This window comes from Balaenoptera physalus, assembly GCF_965194825.1.
Source record: "Balaenoptera physalus genome assembly, chromosome: 5".
Classification (NCBI taxonomy): domain Eukaryota; kingdom Metazoa; phylum Chordata; class Mammalia; order Artiodactyla; family Balaenopteridae; genus Balaenoptera; species Balaenoptera physalus.
The window spans coordinates 27,126,424-27,152,043 of record NC_138884.1 but is presented as its reverse complement, the minus strand read 5'-3'; the positions used below and the strand labels follow the sequence as shown (position 1 = coordinate 27,152,043).

At 42.2% G+C, this 25,620-nt stretch overlaps 1 protein-coding gene across 5 annotated transcripts in view; it reads left to right on the top strand.

Moving 5' to 3' along the window:
• MAML3 (mastermind like transcriptional coactivator 3) overlaps positions 1 to 25,620 on the top strand; it is a 615,614-nt gene that overhangs the window by 288,813 nt on the left and 301,181 nt on the right. Inside the window, exon 1 of one of the 5 annotated variants that reach the window (XM_082463304.1) lies at positions 9,088 to 9,249. The exons of the other annotated variants lie outside the window; for them this stretch is intronic. The gene's annotated coding sequence lies outside the window, so the exon portion shown is untranslated. Of the gene's footprint in view, positions 1 to 9,087; positions 9,250 to 25,620 lie in introns of those variants that run through there. 5 annotated transcript variants of the gene reach the window in all.

The following is a 25,620-nucleotide window of genomic DNA, read 5'->3' as shown; positions in this document are numbered from 1 at the left end:
TTCCAAGCTTAAAGTCACCCTAAAAGCTTTTGATACAATAATAACTATTTCTTTGTAGTATCCAACTCCATTTAGACAAATTTTACAAATGAAAGTAAACCTCAAGTAGAAATAATGGCAGTTGGTCTAGAAAGCACTGAACCCTGTTTCTGCTCTCCATTTAGAATTTCTAGGCCATAAGTGAAATCACAGCGAGAAAAACAATCTTCACCCGAATCGTAGTGTTGTTCAGCATTCACAGTAGAACAGATGAAATAACCAGCGTTTTACATACAAGATGCAGCCTTCTCAGGAGAAAACACATCCCCAGACTCTTCTTTCATTTCTCTCATACCTGTTCTCATTTGCTTTTTCTTCTGTTTCTCTTTTCTAACTGTGCTTGGATTTTTTTTTACTGGGTCAATAGCACGAAGATCCATGTTTAAACCGAAAGGATTAATTCAGAAGAACAAGTAATTTCTATGAAAACATTCATTGTCATGTTTTTTTAAACAACAACAAAACTGTAAAAACAAATGAAATGCTCAGTAATAGGGGAATAGCGAAACTAAAATAATAGGAATTTCAGAAAGCTATAACATAGTGATTGGGTACTTTGTTGAAACATGGAAACATGAACTAACATAACAGAGACAGGCAGAATACAAATACTGTGAACATACGTAGTATCAATAATTCCATATATATGTTTGTAAATATGTATATGTATAATATATATAAGGTTATATACATCATATATAACCTTCCATTTCATGTCTAGTATCTATCTATCCATTCATTGACCAAAATCAAGCAGGAATAATGAAGGAATTACATCAAATGTTGGGTTCTTTTTCTTACCAATGTAACTAAAATCTGTAATTAAAAAAAATACTCTAAACTTGAAGGACTATCACCAAAAACAAATGAAGTGTTTAAGGGAAAACAAAATTCTATTTTACTTTTCAAAAGAATCACACTTTTTTCCCCTTCCTGTTCCATTGTATGATGATATTTAATTTTAAAAGAGTATGGTCCTGATTTCTCAGGTGAATAAAATAAAGCTTCTCCAGAAATCCACACTCTGGTTTTGAAGAAACACATTTTTTTTTTTAAAGAAAAAAATTAGAGTAACTCTACCTTTGATTGGAGGTTAGGCTTCCATCAACCTCAAGCATCTGGAACCGGGAAGTGAGTTTGAAAGAAAATCAAAATAAACATTACAAACAAAAAACTCAGAGAGAGGTAGCAGGGGGAAACCCTTTACAGTTAACTCTGGAGAGGGTATGGAGCCATCCTGAGATCCTCAGCAAACCAACCATGTGGAAAATAAGAAAGCAGTCTAGAAGCAGCATGAAAGCAAGAAGTGCAGAGAGCTGTTGGTGGGAATGTAAATTGATACGGCCACTATGGAGAACAGTATGGAGGTTCCTTAAAAAACTAAAAATAGAATTACCATATGATCCAGCAATCCCACTACTGGGCATATACCCAGAGAAAACCATAATTCAAAAAGACATATGTACCCCAATGTTCACTGCAGCACTATTTACAATAGCCAGATCATGGAAGCAACCTAAATGCCCATCGACAGACAAATGGATAAAGAAGATGTGGTACCTATATACAATGGAATATTACTCAGCCATAAAAAGGAATGAAATTGGGTCATTTGTTTAGACGTGGATGGATCTAGAGACTGTCATACAGAGTGAAGTAAGTCAGAAAGAGAAAAACAAATATCGTATATTAATGCATATATGTGGAACCTAGAAAAATGGTACAGATGAACCAGTTTGCAGGGCAGAAATTGAGACACAGATGTAGAGAACAAACGTATGGACACCAAGGGGGGAAAGCCGCAGTGGGGTGGGGTGGTGGTGTGATGAATTGGGCTATTGGGATTGACATGTATACACTGATGTGTATAAAATGGATGACGAATAAGAACCTGCTGTATAAAAAAATAAATAAAATAAAATTCAAAAATTCAAAAAAAAAAAAAAAGAAAACAACAACCCACACACACACAAAAAAGAAGTGCAGAGAGGAGGATAAAAAGAAATATAAAAGGCAGACTTGGAGACCTGGAAGGCATGGCAGTTTGGGGTCATCTGTCGTGAGGTCATGTAATGCAGGGGCAAAGAGCTCTACTGGGTTTAACAACCCCCCTCAGAAGTAATTGAGTAGCAGCCTATTATTACTAATAATATTCATAATAATGATCCTGTAATAAATCATCGAGAAAATGGTTTCTGTTTAAGAATATATGAATATAAATATGTCATGTTTTAGAAAGATTTCCATCAAAATAGCTTTTTACTTCAATGACTAAACTTCGCTCTCTGGATAATTCAACTATGTGGAATGCCATATTTTTTTTAAAGCCAGATAAAGTGTTATCTTAGCCATCACCTTAGAACATTCTTTCGCTGACCAAGAGGCTGTTCCTTAGACTTTTTGGGTTTTTTTTTTTTGGCCGCGCCATGCGGCCTGCAGAATCTTAGTTCCCTGACCAGGGATTGAACCTGGGCCCTCAGCAGTGAGAGCGTGGAGTCCTAACCGCTGGACCGCCAGGGAATTCCCTAGACTTCTTGTTTTAATGCCAATAAATTGATTTTTCCTCTTCCCATAATTTCAGAAAAAAAATAGCTTCTGGCAAATAGTCCCTGGAGTCTGGATCAGTCTTTTGGGGCAAATTTTGTTTTGGATTCCTAGGATATAGTTTTTATTAATTGTGGTTTCTTTTTTAAAGAGAAGAACTTTTAAACTTTTATTAACGAGTAAACCGTTACCGTCTCATTCTGTGATGTTCAAACATTAAACAGCTCCTGCATGGCCTGAAGGTGAGAAGGCCTCTGAAGTTGAAAAGGCAAGTCAGTGTGGTATTTTAGGCATTTTACTGCGTTCTAACTCTGTGCTTAAGAGTCCTAGATTTGGAGTTAGATCACTTGGGTTTAAGTCCTGGCTCTGTTACTTACTAGCCTTATGATGCTGGGCAAGTTCCTAACTTCTCTAATCCTCAGTTTCTACGTCCAAAAAATGGGTCTTTTGTAATAGGGCTGCTGGGAAAATCCATTTAAAGCACTTAGCTTAGTGCCTGCACACAGGCAGCACTCAATAATTAGAAGCTCTTAATATTACTCCCTGATTTGTTTTTACGGCCAGAACATGATTGAATATTTTCTTTAATGACCCAAGGAGACTTTGAAAAGAAAACCAACATCAGCTGAAGGTGTACTGTGTGTTCCAGGCTTTTTAGAACTTATGTCAGGACACCCTTAGAGAGTCCTTGGGACACGCAAGTATAGAGAAGTGATTCCTGATTATGAACACCGCTTAGTTTGCTAAAGTGAAGGCACCATGTGGCATTGGAGGCTGTGGACACCTGGAGTAGGTGCCCCGGTGATTTCCGGAAGGTTCAGTATTAAGCTCCAAATAGCGTCTGGGGCCCCGTTTCCTCTCTGTCAGCGTCTCCTTACTTCTAATGCCACGTGGCCTTGTTGCTGCAACTGATTCTCATTCTTCTCCTTTTTTTCCTCCTTTATGCCTTTCTTTCCCCCCTGTTATCTCTCCTGTCACCAGCTCTCCATTTGTAGGCTCTTCAATAAAAAGTTTGGTCTCTGATAGACACTGAAAGCCAGTCGATGTATTTCTTTCCTTTTTTACAACTGACTGGCCCTTCTAGGTGACAGTATAAGTCCTCGAGTTAGGGTCTGTCCCCGGTACTTAGCGTACTGCCTGGGCCAGGGTGGGTATTCAGTAGCAACATGATGAAAAAACCCATGACATGTAATTTTGGAACTTTGTTTACATGTCGCGGAGTGCTCAGAGGTTATATTTTTTACCTCCAAAGAGGTTGTGGGGTATGTGTGTCTAAGTTCCTTTTGAACCTGAGGTTTTCCCAGAGTTCTAAAGGCTCTAAGAAAGCTGGATGCAAGATAAGCAAAATATAGGTGTAGTTATGATTTACATATTGTCATTCAGACAACTGATTGTGTCAGCAACCCAACAACCTTTTAAAAAAAAGAATCAACAAACAAATGGATAAACAAAAACAATAAGAAAACCATCCCCAGGGAGGTGTCTAAACAAGAGGCAAAAATTCTCACGGCTCTGGGATCTTTCACGTCAGTATTGGTGGTTTATCAAAAATATACTAAGCTTGCCTAGAACAAGCCGATTAATACTGTCCTGTCATACCCACAGAATTGCAACAAATGGCAAAGTAAAGTTTTTGATGATCTGAGTTGTGAATGTGTCACCCCTGTTACTTCAAATCACTTAATTTTAACAATAAATGAGATATTTGGGGTAGGGGCAGAGTATCGATAAGAATAACAAATTCTTGAGTGAGAAGGGACTTGAGAGCCCATGTAGTCTGACCTAAATAATACAGGAATTCCTTCCATAGAATCCCTGACAGATGGTCATCCACTTGTGTTTTGAATACTTTTTAGTGTCAGGAAATGTGTTATTTCAAGAGGCAGCGTATTTCATTGTTGGACAGTTTTGAAAGTTAGAAAATAATATTTTCATATATCAAGCCAACATTTCTATCCTTCTAACTTCCATCCATGGATCCTAGACTATTTATTAGCTATTCTACAATTGTATTTTAGCATAGGGTGACCAAAAACTGTCAAGTGTTTGTCGAACACCTAAGTGGAGATTTCTTACTGGTTGGTGCTGCCGAAGGTTCCAAGGTGGTCCCTGCCTGTGGGGAACTCAAGACAAACACACACTAAATTAACTGACAAGTGATGATCGGAGAACTGAAGCCTTCCCTTTACTCTCTTGGGTATGGGAGTCTTAAGGAAGTTAAGACAGGAAGTAAGCCTTGAAATACGAGTATGATGTTCCCAGGCAGCAAAGGTGTGAAAACAAGAGGGGTGCATAGGGTTTTAGGCAAATAATGAAGAGACACAGAGAATAGTAATGGAAATTAAGTTAAATAAGAAGGATATGGAGGAATTTGAAAGTTCTGAAGAAGCCTTTAATTAATCAATCACATCCCGTCTTCCATGACTGTTTTTCAAATCGTAAAAGTAAAATAATCCATGCCTGTAATGAAAAGGTAAATAATACAGAAATGTCTTAATTAAAAAGCGAAAAAAAGGACTTATCTCTTTGCTCTCCTGCCCATTCCCTCAACCTGACCACAGTTTTCACCACTTGGTGTATATTCTAGGACTTGCGAAACTATGGCCCGTGAGCCAAAATGTCCCCACCCCACCTGTTTTTGGGTGGCCCACAGGCTAAGAATGATTTTTACATATTTAAATGGTTGAAAAGCATTCACAAGAAGGATATTTCACGAGATGTGAAAATTGTATGAAATTCAACTGTGTCCACCAATAAAGTATTGAATTTTGTCAATAAGAAGTTTGTGGGAATTTTTCTCTCTCGTCATGTATCTACATAAGAGCCTCGATTTTGCCTTTTGGTCCGCCAAACCTAAACTGTTTACTAAGTGGCCCTTTGTTGGCCCTGGTTTATGCTTTCAAAAAAATTTTTATAGATATACACACACATGCATGTTTATGGTGTTCTATTTTGTTTATAAAAGTGGAAATGTAGGAGCCATTTACAGCAAATCTCTTTAGATCTGAAACAATTAAATAAATAAGAACCACTGTTGGTTGTGAGGGCAAAGGGCAGACAGTGTCTCGAAGCTACATGGCCCAGAGGAGAAACCCAAGGATCCAGGATCCGGGAGTGTGGTCCCTGCAGTGATACAGGTGTAAAGTGATGTGCTCCCAACCTGGGTTACCTGAATTCAGATGGGAATGGGAGCCAGATGTGAGATGTTCCAGAAGAATAGTCCAAGGGGCAAGTCACTGAAGGAGACGAGGTGGGGAGCAGTCAAAGGTGCCCCCGCCTCCAGGTCAGTGCTGTGGAAGACGTGAAGAATGTTGTTGAAGGGGACTTTTTGGAGAGGCAAGCATCAGACTTGCTGACTCGGAAGCGGTCCATCCAACTCTAACCAGGGGCACTGGTTGTTGGTGCCGACAGCTCACGTTACCGTCTGAAGAATGCGTAACCCCTCAAAACTGTGCGATTGCATCTCGCACGATTGATTTGAAAAGATACAACTTTCACATTTTGAATGAGGGGAGTTCTCGGTGCCTGTTTTATAGCTATTCGTATACAACTCGTAAGTGATGTCCATTAGGTTAATGCTGGATGTTTGGGTTCGTGTTAAAACGGCGTCTGGAAAAGAATCGTGAAGACAGATGGACCACCATTTACTTCCCTATCATGGGGAAATAGTTTTAAGTTTAAGAATATTTTGAGGGAAGGAGCCTCTCGTTATAGAAAAGTATGTGAGATTTTTGAGGGACATTTGTGGATGCCATTTCTACCACCCTCACCCCACTGACCAGATTTCTGCACATAGGGTTGTGTGATTTGTGGCACAGTTGTAGGTAGAGCTTTACTGCGCACACACAATATGGGTTTGTGTTCCAGGTATGTTCTGTCGGTGTGAACTTCCGTGAAAAAGAATGAAAGTTTCCCTGTTGTGCTATAATTAGACCATGTAGCCGGATGCCCCATAGCAGCTCCACCTTGTGGATTGTATCTTAGTGGTGCGTCCCTGCAACTACTTTTCAGAGTATCCTCACTTAATACTCATTTTAATGTTAAAATGCTAGACAGTTAGGTAGTTAGAGGTGGGTAAATTTAGCCTTTCATTTGGCATATGTGTGAATCATTTCTGGGTTTTTTTGTAGGTTTTACTCAACCTTAACCCATTTGGTGAAAGCACCTGATAAATGACATCACAAAATAAGAAACGTTAAGGAGAATGAATGTAAGTAGAACGACATCTCAACTCTGAGACAGTAGCAGAAATTTAACACACAGGGATGAGGTATCCATAAGTGTAGGAGGGAGACCTCACTGTGATTCAGAGAATGGCCTGGTTCTAGTGGCCCAAAGGCTAGGCCCTGAGCTTGAAATCAGGAAGCCTGTTCTGATTTCAGCACCTCCACTGGCTCGCTCTGTGACCTTGGGTAAGCTGCAAGACTCCTCTGTTTCCCAGTTGGGAAATGAGAGTATCACAACTTAACATTCCAAGTGGGAAGTTGGGAATAAAAAGCAGAATATTTGCAAGCACTTTTGAGCATCCTTAAAGATGAGTGACGTTTGAATTTTCAGCATTGCTAGTGTTCTGTTCAGTGTGTACCTATCTTGGTGAAGACTCATCAGATATTTTTTGCCAAAAATGAATCAAGCTGTACCTCCTGACCCATTACTTTTATCATCCTGGCACCTTTAATATGGCTTTAAACTTAGTGCCTATTTTGGGAGAAATCATGGATTCTGTTAGCAACATTGTTTCTTGTCCTTAATGTAAAAAAGAATCATAAGACTTGTGGATATTTTTGTCATTAACATGGCATTTTTGCTATGCTTTCAGAAAAGTGTAACTTTAACTTTCATAATGACATGGATTTTCTTTTTTCAACGGGAGGGAATTTCTGGGATCTGACTAAACACATAGGGTAAAAGAAATGTGGATTGATTAACATGCTGTTATATAAACTATGGAAGTGGAGTTTCTAAATATCTTCATTGTACTAGCCCTTCACTGTCATATTTTTCCCTGCAGAGTACCATTCTGTGGATACTGGAAACTTCCGTGGAAGTTTAATCAGGATAATTAAATCAGGATAATTTAATCAGGTGTCAAAGAGGATTGTTGATAAAAGTGATTTCACCTTAGTAGTGATTCTGAACGGGGTGTGGGCTCTTACGAAACTATGTTTTCTCTCCCTCGTGTGTAGAATCACTGCCAGACGGAGTCAGTTTATATTCAATACATGGGAGTTTTTGTACCCCATGTACCCCAGGACCCCTGGCCCCTGAGGAGGTCCTGAGTTACAGGTGATGAGGCTGGCCCAACAGTCAGAGGCTAAAAGTGTCCTCACTCAGCTGTTAGTAGAGAGAAATGTATTCAGTGGAGCCCACACCAGTGGAGCAAATTTGAGAACCTGGTAGATGATACCAGATTGTATAGCTGCGCCCCGAGCAGTAGGTGTCACTGTAGTCAGTGGCTTTTACTGCTCAGCGTTGAAGGGGTTAATTGAGTCTGGTTTATTTGGGCAGATAGAGGTCCATCTGTGCCCTCCGGGCTGCCTGTCTTTGTCTCTAGGGCCCCAGTTGATACCAATGAAAGGCTCCAGTCCACGCTGAAAGGCACCCTTTTTCTCTAAGAAGGGAAGAAAGATACTCTCCCATCTATAGTTTAGAGTCTGAGACTAGGCTGTTTGATGTGATGGGGTGGGTTGAGTTGAGGTGGGTAAATAGGTGAGATAATCCTTCTAAAGTCTGGTGGGGGACCTGGGATGGAGGGGAAGGGAAAATTCTATTAAGAGAAATGAAAGAAGATGGAATAGCGGAATACATTTCCTTGTTGTTATTGGCCCTGGGCCCTGTTATATTCAGGCGGTGTGAGCTATCAGAACTTCTGTCGGCATCCTTCTCAGAAATTAAAACATCTCTCTCTCGCAGAGATGTACTTCTCTTTTGCCACTTTCCACTCCAGAAAGTTAATTCTCAAACGCTAAAATGGAATTTAGGATTTAGAAACAGCTACTGTGTTGACTAATTAAAAAAAAAAAAAAAAGAAATCCTATCCTGGGATTACACAGCCAACTGCTTTTTCAAGTACACCCAATTTTACTTTTCCTTTTCTAGTAGCACCCTGGTTTGAAAACAAAATAAAATGGAGTAAACCCACTGGACAGTTTCAGATTCCTCTTCTCTCTTATTTTTTTTTGCCTAGAGAACCCATCTCTCTCCCCACGCACCACCCAGGCAGCACGGGGTCGTCTGTCCTTTAAACAAACAAAACAAATACATGAAGGCTTTCTGTATATGGTTTATACCCAGATACTCATTAAAAATAGCTCCTGTCCAGTCTCCGCTCTTCCTCCCCTAGCCTGCTGGTTTGGCTGTAGTTAATACCCTGATTCAGCCCTGCTCTCGGCGGTACAATACGTGAAGCTCAGACTGCCCCCCGCCCCCCGGCAACCCCGGCCCCGCCCCGCCCCGCCCCGCTTCTGTCTCCCTCGGAGCGAGTGGCGCGTTTTAAGCCATCCGCACCCTCGCCAGAGCCAGGTGGCGTCGCTTCCTGCCTTCCCTGCTCGCTGTTGCTAAGTGAGAGGCACCAGATCACACATAAAGCTGAACCAATCGCATCCTGACCCCCATAGGCTGGTAAAAGCCGAAGAAAAGAGACTCCCACCGCGTTGTCTGTGGCCGGTGGGTCCTCCTCCCCCTCCCTCTCCCCTCCCACCTTTTCTTTTCCAACAGGAAGGGGAGGCGGGGAGGGAGCCGGCAGGAGGAAGAGCGAAGAAAGAGGGTGGGGGAGGTGAAGCCTCGTATGCCTCGCTGTACTTGAGATAAATGCCATTTTTTCTTTGTGAAGAAAAGGAATGGGCGCTTCTCTTGAGCAGTCACAGGCGGGCAGATGTGCTGCTTTCTGCCCCCAAACTGCTCAAACTGCTCTGAATAAGACGTCTGTCGATCTGCACATCTGCTTTGCTTTCTTCTCTCTCTCTCTTTCTCCTTCTCTCTCCATAGCTACGAATCTTTTCATCCCCCCAGTTTTGCAGATCTTGGCACCCTCTGTTAATTCTTCCTCTTCACCTCTCCATTTCCTTTCTGTCTCACAGTATTCTCCCAGTCCAGAAAGCCTTTCCTTGAATGTACAAGTTAGCGGAAGATATTTTGTATCTTGTCCTGTGGAGGAAGTCATCAGGTTATCCTAGGGAACGAGCAAGAGAGGAGGAATATTTATAAAGGCAATTAAAAAAAAAAAATCCCCTGTTAAGAATGTCATTGTCTTTGGCAAGGTCTGTGCAAGCACAAAGTGAAATGAAAGGCGGTTCTTAACTGGATAAGTGCCAGTGTAGACAGCCAGTGGTATAGTTGCGATTATACAGAGAAAATGACCTTTCTCCTATAATTAGCGGGATATTTTGGGCAGCATCAGACCCAAGTTACCTGGGTGATTACGGCTTTGTAGATCTGACCTTAGAACAAAACATTCCACTTAAGTTCTCCACGGAAAATGTTTGCTATCTTTGGCCATAAAAGTAGCAAAGACATCCACTGCGTTTGCAACCAGGTGAAGTCCAATTACAGGGAGGCTTTCTTTGGTTCTGTGGCTAATAGATTCCCAATAAATTTCTTCTGACCTTTTGGAGGTGGCTTATTATTTGGGCACTCATGTGCCTTTGGAAAAAATAACCTGTGTTTATTTCTCAGTCAAGAGAGTTGTGGTTTCCTGTAACCTATTCTTGGATTTGCTGTGTTTTGGTGGGATATCAAAAGGACGCTACTCGTGGTTAAACTGTCCGTTTCCCTCAAGAAATGTTCCTTTCATACTTGAAATACTATCGTACTCCTGGGCCAGAAGTCCAGTCTACTTACTCAGTATCATACAGAAAAGTGATCATATTCTCCCACTCCACCTGCTGTTTTCCAGCCTTTAGACTAATTTTTGTCTTTCTTTCTTTCTTTTTTTTTTTTTTTTTTTGAACCAAAGCTAAAATGGTTTCATAAAGGGAAGCATGGGGGATCAGATTAACCAAAAGGGAATTACCAGTGAAAAACCTTCGCAGATGCTGAGTACCTGGAATGTTTTTCTTTTTAAGAGTTTATCTTTCTCTTATTATCATGAGGTAAAAACTAGGCAGTACAGTTCTCACATATACCATTTAAAGCTACAATTCTTAGGTAATCTACAGACATCATTTCACTCACTTTCAGTCTCTTCCAGGTTAAATCAGAACTATTTACAGGTAGGCCACTGCTCAGATCTGAGTGATACCTTCATCTTCTGCTGTGCCCATTTTTGGAAGGGAGACACAATGACAAAATAAAACTCCGAAAGTGGGCAAAGAAGTGAAAAGGAGTGGGGGGGACTGGCCAGCTCGCCCTGTAGAACTGCCTTGCCCCTCAGTCGGTCAGTGGGTTAGTACCGTTAGCAGTTATTCATTTACCACTCGCCTATTTTATGTTCAGTCCTGTGCTGAAAGTTTTGAGCTGGAAACACAGTGCAAGCCGGGTCCACCTTGGTACCTTCTTCACTGGGTTGCAGCCCTCTCGGTTTTATCACCTTCATTGTTCAGACACAGGCGCCATGCTTCAGCCACGTCAACCTGCCAGGACCAGCTCTGCCTGCTGAAGGAAGAGAATGAGTTGATCATTCTCTTCCTTCAAACCCCTGGATCCTGCCTACCTCTGCTGCCCTGAATTCCCTGACTCAGCTATTCAAGCACAAATCCCTCTAAGCCCCTCAGCACTCTCTCCCCAAATTTGCACTTGTCTAACGAACTTCCTAGACATTAGTTCTGACTTCTCTGCCCTGGATACCTTTCTAGATATGTCCTCTGTTTTCTCTCCTCTGTGCCTTTGCTTAAACTGGGCCTTCCTTCCAGACGGCTTCTCTTCCTCCAGTCTCTCCCTGTGGCAATCTGGCCCCCCAAAGCACATCTCAGATACGGTTTCCTCGGTGAACGTTTTCTCTCAGTCTCTCCCACTCAGACTGCATCTTCCAGTCTTCTGAACACCACAGCCTCTTTCTTTAGAAGCTCTCCACAATCTGCTTTGAGTTGTATTTGTTGTATCCTTGGTGGTGCTAAGGGCAGCTCAGAGGAGGGCATTCGACACTACAATATTCCCCATCAACCTCCCTGCAAAGCCACTTCAAATAAATATATAATTACATACCGACTGCGCTTGCTATGCAAACACAGCTTCAAGATAGTCTCCCAAGTGCCCTTTGCATCCCAATTGCTAACCCTAAATTCCTCCTTTATAGAAATTGTGAAACTGTACCCTCCCCACTTTATTTTAAGCTTCTCGGGACCGCAGCTGTGTCTCCATATTTCCCGAAGCATGTAACGCAAGTGCCTGGCACCCAGAAGGCACTGGAAATACCCACTGAATGATCACATCATAAAGCCCAGGAGACCTTAAAGATTAGGTCTGTAACTCTTCAGGTTTTCAAATTATATGTGTAGAGAAGGATGGAATTTTATGTAAATATTTTAATCAGATCATGAGACAGCAAAGGTCCGTGAAATATTATCATATTTATCCATCAAGAGAGGGTAGGTGATGATACAGTAACAAACAGCCCCCAAATCTTAGTGGTTCGAAGCAACAAAACTCTCATTCTTGCTCATGTTTATTGTGGGTCGGCCGGGGGGAATAGGGACTCTGCTTATCGTCACCACTCAGGGACCCATGCTTGATGAAACCAGCCGCTATCTCACACCCGTGGCTGAGCCAAAGGAGAGAGAGCTCTTGGGAGGGTCTAACGTCAGCAATTTAATGTTCCAGCCCAGAAATGGTACCTGGCACTCTGCTCCCAGTTTACTCATCAGAACTGGTCACACGATCCCGTCTGACCACAGGAGGGCCAGGAAGTGCAGTTCTGCTGTGTGCCTGGAAGACAGCAAGTTAGAAATATTCGGAAAATAGCATAAAATAACTCCCACATTTTATTATTCACTCAGAGGCTTTTAGAGGAAGTTTCTATTTAATATTGAGCTTGGACGTGTAGAGAATATTCACATAATTCCTCTCCCTTTACATACCGTCTTCTTTCCCTCACCCACCAAGACAGATTGCTTTGCTTGACTCTAGAAGGCTTGGCCACAGCAATTAAGGGATAAGTGGTTCTGTTTTCTCGAAGTATAAAGTGAAGAACTTGCCCATTGTTTATACCTCTTCAACTACTCTCACCAATACTTCAGAGGCTCTTATGATGGGTAAATTATGCTCTAGACACCTATCCAAGGACTGCCCCCCAGGTTCACTTGGAGTGTTGTCAGGATCATAGAAAATCAGTACGAGTTTTTATAAATTTATTCCAAGAGATTAGAGAGTATACACATATTACATACTGGCTGCATTATATTTCATAGTAAAAAAGTTGGAAACAGCCTTAATGTCCAATGATAGCGGATTAACTATGTTAATTTTGGTATATGTAGAAAATGGAGCATGTGTCGCCATTCAAATTATATTTTAGACGAATATTTAATGAGATTGGGAAAATGTTCACAATATATCGATTGCTAAATTTTTTAAAAGCAGGCACTAGAACAGAACGAAGAGCAGATTCTGCTTTTTAAAAATGCATGTAACTGGAAAGAAAAATACGAATATAAAAATGCATTATAACTGGAAAGAAGAATGTGAATGTGACCAGGGCTCATCTTTTTGTGGTAATATTATGAGTGGTTTTTGTGCTTTTCCCCTTGCTTTTCTTTTCTTAAGTAAGCAAGAATGACTTGTATAGCGTATAAGGAGGTAATGTAAATATCTCTGGCGTCTGACTGTGTTAATTTCAAGTAGCATACCTGGTGTTCGTTCTTTTATGTGAATAAGAGGCACGCAAATGACTCTCGTGCGTGGTGGAACGAAGCTGGTGCCAAGGCAGAGGTGCAGAAGCAGTGTTCCCGTGAATCAGGAGACAGCTCGACGTCAGTTCACACTTGTCCGGGCGTAGGCATGTTACCATTTCTTGCCCTTTCTTTTGCTGAGGCGCTGTATAGATCTTTCGTGGCATTTTGACTTGACATTTCACAGCTGTTGCAAATCCACTAAGCAGGGACATGCCACTGGCACTTTGAGGCCGCTGGTAGCACAGGGGTTTGTCAAGAGATGCTAAATTTGCTGAGATAGTGAAAAACTGGCATGTATTTATTTTGGGTTGATACAAGCTCCTGTGAAATAGGGGCCCATTCTGGAAGAACTTGTAACACTCATTCATCTTGTGTTGTTCACCGAGCTCTAATGCTACAGCTGTCATCCACTCTCAATGAACGATTGTCATATTGTCAATCCACAATAATATGGGACAATTTTCACTCCCCATGTTGAAGTATCGTCATTGTAATATAATTCAGTTCATATTAACAGTGCTTTGATGACAATTCCTTTCCACTCCACCCTTTTAGTCCTCCCTCTCTCCTTTTCTTAACCAGAAGGAAATGTATTTTGACAGTATCTCCAGTGTAAACAGTTTTCTGCTTTTAAAACATTTTGGGCCCATAGCCCTCATTGAAACTTCAGAGAACAACTTCAGAGAACACACCAATCTTTTTTTTTTTCTTATAGAACTATCTTGGGATTAGGTAGTGCCTTACCCACAAGAACTAAAAGTATTGGGTTGGCCAATATGTTCGTTCGGGTTTTTCTGTAACATCTTACGGAAAAACCCGAATGACCTTTTGGGCCAACCCAATATTTTTACCTGTTTGTCTTATTTATTCTTAAGACATCCCCCTGGAAAAAGAACATGTATTATGATTCCATTTTTATAAGGGAGCATAATTAGGACTCAGCCATCTTCACTTTAGGGTTTACAATCTGTTCATTTGAAAAGGCTGCTTATTTTTCCAGGTATTAACAGTGATGTCAGGAACGGCTTACATGGTGGAATTAACTACCCTAATGAATTTATAGTCACTGATTTTCCCTGCAGGGGAAATTGGTTCTATGTGTGAGTCTTCACCAATTTTCAAGGGACTTTCCTGTCACCATAGACTATTTTAAACTGATTGAGAGTGTTGTCTTTGTTAGAATTTTCCCAAGAGCTGAATCTAGGTGGGCACAGTTGATACGATTAAAATATATGGTGCATACTTGTGAAGCTGTTCCAGCTACAATGCTGCAATTTTAAAAGAAAAAAAAAATCATTGTGACTGTTGGACGTTTTCACTTTTCTCAGTTTTTAATTCTTCACTCATCCAAATACTTGCCCAAAAACATGTGGCAGAGTGTGGGGAGAGGGAGAGAGTTTGGGGAAGGGAAGGAAGTTGGATGTCAAAAACCACCAGAAATTTTTGTAAGGTCACGAATCCCCCAGATGACTGCTTGGAAAATGTTACCGTATTGCCTTCTGGGGGCCTCTTCCTCCGCATTCTTATAAGCTAAAAATCAGGGCTTTTGAAACAGCACATTTCTCAAAGGTAGGGAAACAAAATCGAAGCTGGGTGAGGAAAAGCATGCTGTTTGGGCTCTGAGAGTGGAACAGAACTTGAGGTAAATGAGTCTAGAAATGTCTCCTATTCTGCCTCCATAAATGAAGACTCGAGAAATAAAGGGAAGAAGGGCGAGAAGCAGAGGGGAAGGGGAAAATACATTGTAAAACATGCATGTCATGTTCAAATTGTCATACGCTTAGTGCTGTGGCGCATCTTGGGACAGTCCTGATGAATTTGAAGACTTTATCTCTTTGGCCCCATAGGGGAGACCTGCTTTATGAGCCTCTCAGGTCTTTACGCCGCAAGCGGAGACACCTCAGGGCTGTGAGGTGCACGACTGTTACTCAACAGCTTGAAACAGGAAGTGGAGATCCTGCCACTAACTGAAACTTCAAACTTCATGTAAAGTGTGTGCCCACTTGGAACGTTGCCAGGGCACCAGGACCCATCTCTCTCCTCCAGCAGGAAGTGCCGTGGGCCCCAGAGGAAGCCCCGCAGTCACTCTTGCTTACAGCACTGCCTTGTTGCAGGGTCCCGATGTGACAGGGTCAGACAAAGGAGACATCAGCCTTACTTCTGACTCTGCCCCTTTGAAAAGGGAGGACCAGGTCGGGATGAGGGTGCGGTGCGGATAGGGGTGTGCGTGAGGCATGGTTTTGGTGACCCACGTTTATAAGGCAATTCTTTGTGGTAGGGACAAGCTCTGCCAGCAGCCTTTAAAGCCACAGGTTAGAAACAATCAGCATAACTTTTGCATTCATTCATTCATTCACTCACTCACTCAATCCCTAATGAAATGGTTAAGGGTGCTGGGTCTGTAGTCAGACAGCTGGGTTTGACTCCCCAGCTCTGCCATTTCCCAGCTGTGTGATTTGGGTACACTCCTTATGTTTTACTAGTAAAATGTGGATAATAATAGTTCCCACTTCCCCAGAGCTTTGTGAGGATTCGGTGAGTTAATATGTGCTCCGAACAGCACCTTACGCTTAGTAAGACCTTAGTAAAGGTTAACTGTTTTATTCTATCTCATGAACGAGAGATGGCTACCCACCTAGTCACACTAGGATCTCCTCTCATGAAATACCTTCTCTGGATGATGGAATTGCAACATCCCCTTTAAATCCTAGTTTGGTTTCTCTTTGCATTTCTCCTTGTCTGAATCATTAAAAAAAAAAAATGTTCTCCCATCTTAAACAGTGCTGGAGGTGAGATCACGCCTTCGATTGTTTGTTGCGGGGAACGGGGGGGATGGAATTAATTCTCTTTCCCCAGTTTTGAGTAGTTATGCTTCTGCCTTGCTCCCTCTTCTCCTCTTCTATTTCTTCTATTCTCCTTCTTCCTGCCTTTCTTTGTCATCGTTCTACCTCTGCCCTACTCCACAGAGCCTGGGCTAGCGAAGGTGTAGTATCCAGTGGTAGGTGTATACCACGCTCATTCATAGTTGGTGCTTCAGGACTTTCTCCCAAAACAGTGTAATTTGCCTCTCTAAAGTTAAGATAGCTCAATATGCATCTGTATAGAAATGCTTGCATATTATTGGACGTTAAACAACTCTTATCTAAAGAAAATAAAGTCTTATTTTAAATGTCAGGAATATGAAAGTTTAAAATATATTCATGGTGTGTCATACAACACAATGATTCCATGAAAGTTTCGTAGAATGCATTTCACAGACAAGCAGAATGGATCCAGCACTTGGCTAAATAGTAAGTGTAGTTCTGTCCTCTCGGGGACTTGAGTTGAATTAAACGTATTAGCTCAGATTGTCATAAAGTCTCCAGAATGGAAGGAGGGTAATATTTTATGTTTATGTAATACTGGAAAAAGACTATTATTATGCATAATATATATATTTGAGTCCTATTTAAATCAGTAACAGGTTCATTCCTGGCACTGATTCCCATACTTTGGCAAGATGAGGTCAGCATGAAAGACATAAATATGGCAATTACTCTGTGTGTAATTTAACATTTGCATTTTTCACAAAATTAGGATGTCCTTTTGTTAAGCACTTTACCCTGTGTATTGTTGAATTTTTTTTTTTATTTTTTGAGGTGGTGTGCGTTGGAGTTTCTAATTTCTGTTTAACATCATGTTAGATGTAATGTGGTACCCAAGGGTTAGAGGAAGGAGGGATGGACACATTAGTGGATGGCAACTGTATCAACCTTGTATGGGAGAGAGAGGGTCGCATTAATTGTGCACATTCATCGTCTTCTGCCTAGAGATGGATTCCCTTTGTGAATTCTACATAGTGGTTGAGAACCACACGAGCACCTTGCTCCTGGGAGTTTTGACAAGTTTTGAGAGGCATCTCCTAAGTTCAAGATACATTTCTTTGTCTCCTATCCAAATATCAGTTCATTCATTCAGATGATTGGAGATGCCCTCAACACTGTGATGGAGCAGAAGTGAGAATGAGAAGGCACCCCTCTCTCCTCCCCTTTTCCTCTCCCTCTTTCCCTCCCTCCCTCCCGTCTCCCTTCCTCTCCCTCTCCCTCTGTTCTTCTCACGTGAGACTCAGTATTCATACTATATAAAGGGAAAGAGCCAGAAGTCAGGCAGCATCCCTCCCTTCTTCCTTTTCTACACTGAATGTTCAGTTCTCAAGCGCCTTTTGGTCTCACGCGTGTGTCCACCTGTGTCTCCCTGTGCTCCCTTTCCTGCGTCCTCTTGTTTAGCTTCTGTGAGTGTTTGAGTGTGTTTGTCCCCCTGCCCCAGCAGTGGCAGAGGAGCTTGCCTCTGCTCTCATGTGTGTCTTCTTTTTCTTTGCGGGGGGATGGTTGCTAGAGGTGATAGAGGAGTATATTTGCTCTTAAAAGATAAAAGAGCAAAGTCTCAGAGGCATTTTCTGCCAGTGCGTTAGCACTCCGTATCAGAGTAGCTCTTGTTGTTTGGTGCATGTGACACAGGGACAATCCACTGAAGGGGCCCTTTTGTCAAGTTCTTGCCTGACCTTGAATTCAGGAAGCACTCCTGAGGAGTAGGACATTCAGAACTGGAATGAGTAGGGGAGTCATACAAGTAAACCAGCAGTGACAGGGCAATGGGCCAATGGGAGGAACAGGTGAGGGAAGCTTTATGGAAGAGGTGACATCACCTGGATCTGTAGCATGTGGAGACTCCAAGAATGGGGATGTTTCTGACCAAGGTGTGTTGGGCTCTCAGACCACTCGAGCTGAGCGGCCAAGCGAAGGCACCTGAAACAGGGCCCCTTGGCTGGTGGGCTGCAGGAGTGAGTGGGCACACAGATTTCCCCCTCCTGTGTCCAGGTGACCCTACTGGGGAGCCTTCCAGCAGGCAGGTAGGATGCTATGGCATCATCATCCAAAGCTTCAGTGATGCTTTCACAGGGAACTGTCTCTACCACACCAGCCTCACCTTGGCCTCTCCCTTTGAAACTGAACTCTTCTTTCCGTCATTCCCTCAGGCCTCATCCTAAGGAAAGTTATGGAATTTGTTTACTTCGCCCTAACTTACCACCGCGTTATTCCTGTCCACACAGAGGTAGCCCTGCCATTGTAGCTGTCATCGCAAGAGCCCCTTCCGAATAACAGCTGAGCTTGCACGTGTCAGCTCCTGTCCTTTGTGTTTTGTGTAGACTAATTCCTTTAATCCTGATAACAACCCTGAGGGGTAGGTATTATTATTATCCCCATTTTATGGACGGCGTAACTGAGATACAAGGAGTGCAGTGTTTGCTGGAGGCCGCACATCTAGTCAGTGGCGGAACTGGCATTATGGACTCAGATTGTACGGCTTAGAAGTCATTGCTCTAAATACAGACAGCGCTTCCTCAAGACACCATATGCAGTCATTGTGCTTCCCCTAGGAGGTCTGGGAAATAAGATGCAAGATCCTCGCCCTGAGAAGAGACAAAAGACGCATTTAAAAATACCAGTGTTGTCTGGGGTAGGACATCCTACGACACTGGGGAGGATGTTTGTTGGTGGTGGGGGGGGTATGTCTTTACCTAGGTGCGCTCTACCAGGATCACCCAGATGGAACGGGGAAGACAGCAAGGAGAGCACACCTGCACCTCCGTGCGACCTGGGGGAGGGTCGGCTAAAATTAAAAAAAAATCAGAAGCCTTGTGTAGGCTGTGTTGCCTTTGGTCTCTTTGTTTTCAACAGCTTTAAATTTTTTACTTCGAGTAACGAGAGGTGCACCTCTGCCAGCCAGCTGTGTGACCTTGGACGAGTCATTTTGTTCCCTGCCTTATCTGCAAAATGAAGGAGCTGGATCAAATTATCTTCAAGGTTGCTTCCAGCTCTGAAGTCTTCTGGTTCTGTGTTTTTTGTGTTTTTGTGTAGAGCACTCATGACACTGAAAACGTCTAGCGCTTCCGATTGCATCGCTCTCTGATTTTCTTCTTCCCCCATGTAGAAATTCTGAAGCAGCCTGGGATCTTTATTAATCACACAGAGACTGTCCTCTTCTCAGACTCGGGTGGAATGGCTAAGGTGCCCTCTGCAGAAGATATCGTGGCTAATGTTCTCATTACTGACTAATTGGCTAAAGAGACTTCTCTCACATTGCATTTAGCCTGATTGATAGTTTTCTATCACCTGATGGGTAGAATGGACAGCCAAACCAATTATGCCTGCAAAGAGAGTCCCATACAGCAGAGCAACACCGCCTGAGACAAAAGGCCCTTATAGATGATGTCTAGTCGGGGTGCCTGCCAAGAGTTTGTTAGAGGAAATGGTTTTCTGAAAAGTACAGTTTGACATGCCTTGAAATACATGTGCCTTGGGTCACCCCTAAGCTCACTGGGCCTCGTCTTACTGAAGGAGGAGGGTATGTTTCTGGTTATGTTTCAAACCTGGATAGCTGGGGTACCTGGTTAGCTTTGTGCGGAGTGAAACAGAGATGCCAGTTTGTTCAGAACTGAAGCTGCAGAACTGAAGCCCTCCCACAAGTCATGCCACACGGAGACGCGCTCTTCCTCAGATGCAATCTTGTAGACGTAGGGCATTACTCAGATTCCTTTTTGGATTCATTTCCTTTTTATGTTGCTTAGGCTGTTGAGAGGAAATAATATTGAGGTCACTTGCTTAGTCATTTCAATCGAGGCCATTTCTTTTTAGCTAATGCATTAATTTATTGAAATCTCTGTTTAAAGTGCAAACTTGTTTTAGAGTGGAAAGATCCTCACGTGGTAAGGATTCACGTGAAAATCTAAGTCAGGGAACTTCTCGTTCACGTCTTAGTCTTTTTTTTTTTTTTTTTAAAGCAGAGGGTCAGAAGGCATTTATAGTGCTTCACTGTAAACAGCCTTAATTTTGGGGATATTCCAGGAAAGACAAATCAGGGTTCTTAGTGCCTCACTTTCCCGGTAATCTACTGAATTGTGTTATACAATCAGAAGCAGAGTAAGAGACGCCAGTGAAGTAATATGATGTCTTCTACTTCCGTCACTTCTGTCACCCCCAAGCAGGGCCACAGTGATGTCAGCTTATGCTTGGGATCCTTGGAACTTGTGCCAATGTCGGTATGACGTAAATTCTTATGGCTGAAGCCAGTTTCAGCCCATGTTGGAAAGGGAGACGAAGGAGCCCAGGAGAAGGGCTGCGATCGCAGCGTGTAGCATGGTGTGCTACTGAGCGTTGTCACCTTCAAGGGCTCTTCTTTGCTTTTTTTCTTTAAAACCACTTTATTGAGGTCTGATCGACATACTGAAAGCTGTCCATGTTTAATGTGATGCAACTTGCTGAGTTTGGAGATAAGAATACAGCCGTGAGACCATCACCACAATCAAGACCTTAAACATAGCCATCACCTCCAAAAGTTTCCTTCTGCCCCCTCTATTTTATTTTTTAGAAGATTAATTTTTTTTTTCCTTCTGTGGTAAGAACACTTAACATAAGATCTACCCTCTTGCAAATTTACCTAAGTATACAATTCAGTTCATTATAGGCCCCATGTTGTACAGGAGATCTCCAGAACTTACTTATCTTGCATCCTGAAACTCTGTAGCCTTTCGCCAGCCCCTCCCCACGTTCCTCTCCCCATTTCAAGATGTTCTAAAATACACACCAAGGGTTTGATGCTTGAGATCAGCTCTAGGGGACCAACTGCTGGGAAAAGAAATGAAAGAGAGCATGATTGTTTTTGTGACCTAACAACTTTTAAGTAAATTATCCTTGTGTGACTATTAAGTAGAAAGAGGAAGAAAGGACATTTCCCTTGGAGTGGGAAAAGGAAGGCTGGAGTGTGTTGGAGGCGGGAAACGGGACCTGTTCCTTCTCAGCACCTCTGTTCCTTCTGCCTAAGCAGATCCTGCTGCTGTAGCTGTGCAGGGCGCTGTGGCCGCACCATGCCGTCCGCGCTGAGCAGTGAGAGGGCTCGAGGCCAAGGTGCCGACTTGAAAGGGTCGTTGTGCAGCACAGCAGTGGCATGGCCGTTTCAAGAGGGGTGGGTTTGAAATGACTGTAGCTCTTTCATCCTCCGTGTAGTGTTCCCTGACAATGCAGATGCAGTCGGTAAATACGCATGTTCCTGCGTGTTGGGTGACTGAGGTCTCTGCATCCCGCTCCCCAACTGCCGTGTCCACCGGCTGCAGCGGTGCAGGCTGCGACCTGGGCAATTGGTGCCTTCTCCTCTTGCCTCACATTAGCAATACTTTGTCAGAACGGGCCTCAAATGCATTAGAAAAAACACACGCGCTTGGTATTTAGTGACAACCTTGACCGGCAGGGTATGTAAGCAGGAATACTATGAAGAACATAAGGCTGTGATACAATGACAAGCCATTTAGAAAAGAAATACGTCCCGATCCTTACTTTCCTATACAAGCCATTCCCTGTTGGAGATAGGCTTTGTTTCTGGTTTGAGCTCATCTCAAGCCATTCCCAGCTCTGCTGCTTCATCTTCTGTGAGCTCCTCCATAAGAAATACAGCGGGATAAACCTCTAACAAAAAAGTAAACAACTTAGACATAGAAAACAAAATTATGGTTACCAAAGGGGAAAGGGATGGAGGGATAAGTTAGCAGTTTGGGATTAACAAATACACACTCTTACATATAAAAGAGATACAACAAGGACCTACTGTATAGCATAGGAAACTATATTCAGTATCTTGTAATAACCTATAATGGAAAAGAATCTGAAAAAGAATATATATACATGTAAAACTGAATCACTTAGCTGTACACCTGAAACTAACACAACGTTGCAAATCAACTATAATTCAATTTTAAAAATTAAAAATAAAAGCGGGGAGGATGAGGGGGGCGAAGTAAACAGCAAGTTCTGAAAGGAAATAAACTAAAGCTTTACCCCTCAACCTTAGATGGAGCAATTTGGTGTTAAACTTTATTGTTCTATGAACATTTTAGGGGAAAGACTTCCATATATTCCCTAGAGGTAAAGACATGGTTTGTCTCTTAAAACCTGTATTTTATTAAGTGATGATTCCATTGATTGTGGTATTGGATAAAAACAGGGAGGAAAACCTGGTCTTGAGTTCAAACATCAGTTCTGAAAAGGACTGTATTGATCTCAGTCATTTGGAACACGGACATTCTATCTTTGAGGGTTTAACCTTAGGTCTTCCTAGACTCATATTGTTGGACAACTAAAGACATTTTGACCTGCGTCTGGTAAATTGCCTTCCGGTGGGGTTTGTAAACATTACTCTGCCTGATTCTACCCATATATAACTCCCACCAATGCATGATTTGATTTGGTTATGTATCATTAAGTGGAATTTACTGGAATTAGACAAGCAGGGAGTCACATACAATCAAATAATAGAAATGTCTTCTTTATTACCCCCCTTCAAGTCCAAAGCAAAACAAAGCTTTGCTCAGTTACTGAATAGTTGAATTTATAGATATATGAACACTGGACAGTAAAACCTCAACAAATTATTAAGGGTTTCCTTTTTTTGGTCAAAAATTTCTGTCAAAGTCAAATCGCAACCAAATTACCACACATCAGATGTTCATTTATAAGGAATCAACTTCCAGGTTGGGACAAGGGATCAGGTTGTATTTAGCCCCCTCTCTTCCATGATGTCACTTGGTAGGCAGTAGGACCCCTGCCAGGTACATGGAAACTCTGGGTCCTAGCCTGGCCTCCATCATGATACTTGGCTGGCTTACCTCACAGGGTTCTTGTGAAAGCTATAGAAGCCTTTGGTAAACACTTGGGTGCTATACAAAGCTGTTGTTGTTGTTGTTGTTATTGTTACTATTATTATTATTAGTCTACACTGTGAGAAGAGCTGTGTGTAATGATGACTCTGAGACCCATTGCAAGATGATTAGTCATCAAAAAACAATCTATGTGCAGGCAGTTGTATTTTCAAAAGCAGATAAATTATTTACTATATCTTATGAAGATTTAAAAATAAGAATTGAAGAAAGTTTCAAAGTCTCATACCGCTGCTTAGCACAGGCAGACGTCATTCCATTTTATGCTCAGTGCCTTGCCAATGTGCCACCATTTACACTGTTCTCACCCGTAAACGATTGAATCCTCCTGACAGCCCTGTGTGATGGGAGCTGTCTCGATACCCATTTTACACACCTGGAAACTGAGACCTAGAGAGATGAGGTGACTTGTCCAAGATCACAGAGCTGGTAAGCATCAGAGCTGCTTTGTTTTTTTTTAAGATTATTTATTTATTTATTTATTATTTTTGGCTGTGTTGGGTCTTCGTTTCTGTGCAAGGGCTTTCTCTAGTTGCGGCGAGTGGGGGCCACTCTTCATCGCGGTGCGCGGGCCTCTCACTGTCATGGCCTCTCTTGCTGCAGAGCACAGGCTCCAGACGCGCAGGCTCAGTAGTTGTGGCTCATGGGTCTAGTTGCTCCGCGGCATGTGGGATCTTCCCAGACCAGGGCTCGAACCCATGTCCCCTGCATTGGCAGGCAGACTCTCAACCACTGCGCCACCAGGGAAGCCCAGAGCTGTTTTGAATCCAGCTCCTCAGTGCTCTTCACCACTGCACTGTATGCCTCATGTCGCATCTGGCCCAAAATAGACCCCCAGTGAGTGTTTGGTCAAATGCCATTAGCAACGTAAATGTCTATCGACAGAAAAATGGATAAAGAAGATGTGGTACATATATACAATGGAATATTGCTCAGCCATTAAAAAGAATGAAATAATGCCATTTGCAACAACATGGATGGACCTAGAGATTGTCATACTGAATGAAGTAAGTCAGACAGAGAAAGAGAAATATTGTATGATACCGCTTATATGCAGAATCTAAAAAAAAATGATACAAATGAACTTATTTACAAAACAGAAACAGACTCACAGACTTAGAGAATGAACTTATGCTTACCAGGGGGGAAGGGGGAGAGGGAGGGATAGTTAGGGAGTTTGGGATTGACATGTACACACCGCTATATTTAAAATGGATAACCAACAAGGACCTACTGTATATTACAGGGAACTCTACTCAATCTTTTGTAATAACCTAAATGGGAAAAGAATTTGAAAAAGAATAGATACACGTATATGTATAACTGAATCACTTTGTTGTACACCTGAAACTTACACAACATTATCAACTATACTCCGATTTAAAATAGAAAGTTAAAAAAAAATGTCGTTAGAGACTCAAGGTGCCCTTCAGGCTGGGCCCAGTCAGCCTTTCCCTGTGACTTATTTCTCAGTATTCTCCCACTCAAAACCAGAAAAACCTTCCTTCACCCTGTCCTCCAGTTTTCACTTTTCCTTACATTCATTCATTCATTCACTTATTCTTTTGGCAACAATTTTTTTGACACGCTCCTCATGATTAATAGTACAAAGTCTGGGAAATAAAACAAAGTGCTGCATGGCCCCTGTGCCTGTGGAGTTCATGGTTAGAAGGGGGGGGGGCAGAATCATAAGCAGGGTAATTATGTTTTTTTATAGAAAGAAGCAATAATCAAAGCATGAGGGTGTCACAAGCTGTGTGGACACCTAGGGGAAGGCTTCATGGGGCGGGTGACATTTGGGCTGGACTTTAAAATATGAAGGAATTTTCAGGGGAAGAAATAAGGAAGAACAGAGGGAACAGCCTATGCTAAGGCAAGGAACGAGAAAATGGAAGGCAATTCAGAACAGCAGGGAGAACTGAAGCTAGAGGTTTGGGTGAGATTGGGAAGGGCTCCGTGTGCCATCGGTTTTAACTTCATCCTGTAGGTGAAACATTTGAAATGCCTCATGAACATGAGGCCCTGAAGACCTTTTTTTTTTAAATTGAAGTATAGGTCATTTACAATGTCACGTTAGTTTCAGGCATACAGCAAAGTGATTCAGTTATATATATATTTTTTCAGATATATTCCATTATAGGTTATTACAAAATATTGAATATAATTCCCTGTGCTACATTAAATCCTTGTTGCGTATCTATTTTATATATAGTAGTGTGTATCTGTTAACCCCATATTCCTAACTTGGCCCTCCTTCCCTCCCTCTCCCCTTTGGTACCCATATGTTTGTTTCCTGTATACCTTTATTTACTCCACTGCCCCTCCCAGGTCAGCCCTTTCCCAGACTCTGCCTCCATCTCTTTTTCGAGTCTTGAATCCTTCCTGCTCTGCAAAACCTTTCTGCATCATGAAGCCTGAGCTTCTCCCTTCTCTAAATGCCTACCTTTTGTATTTGGAAATTAATTA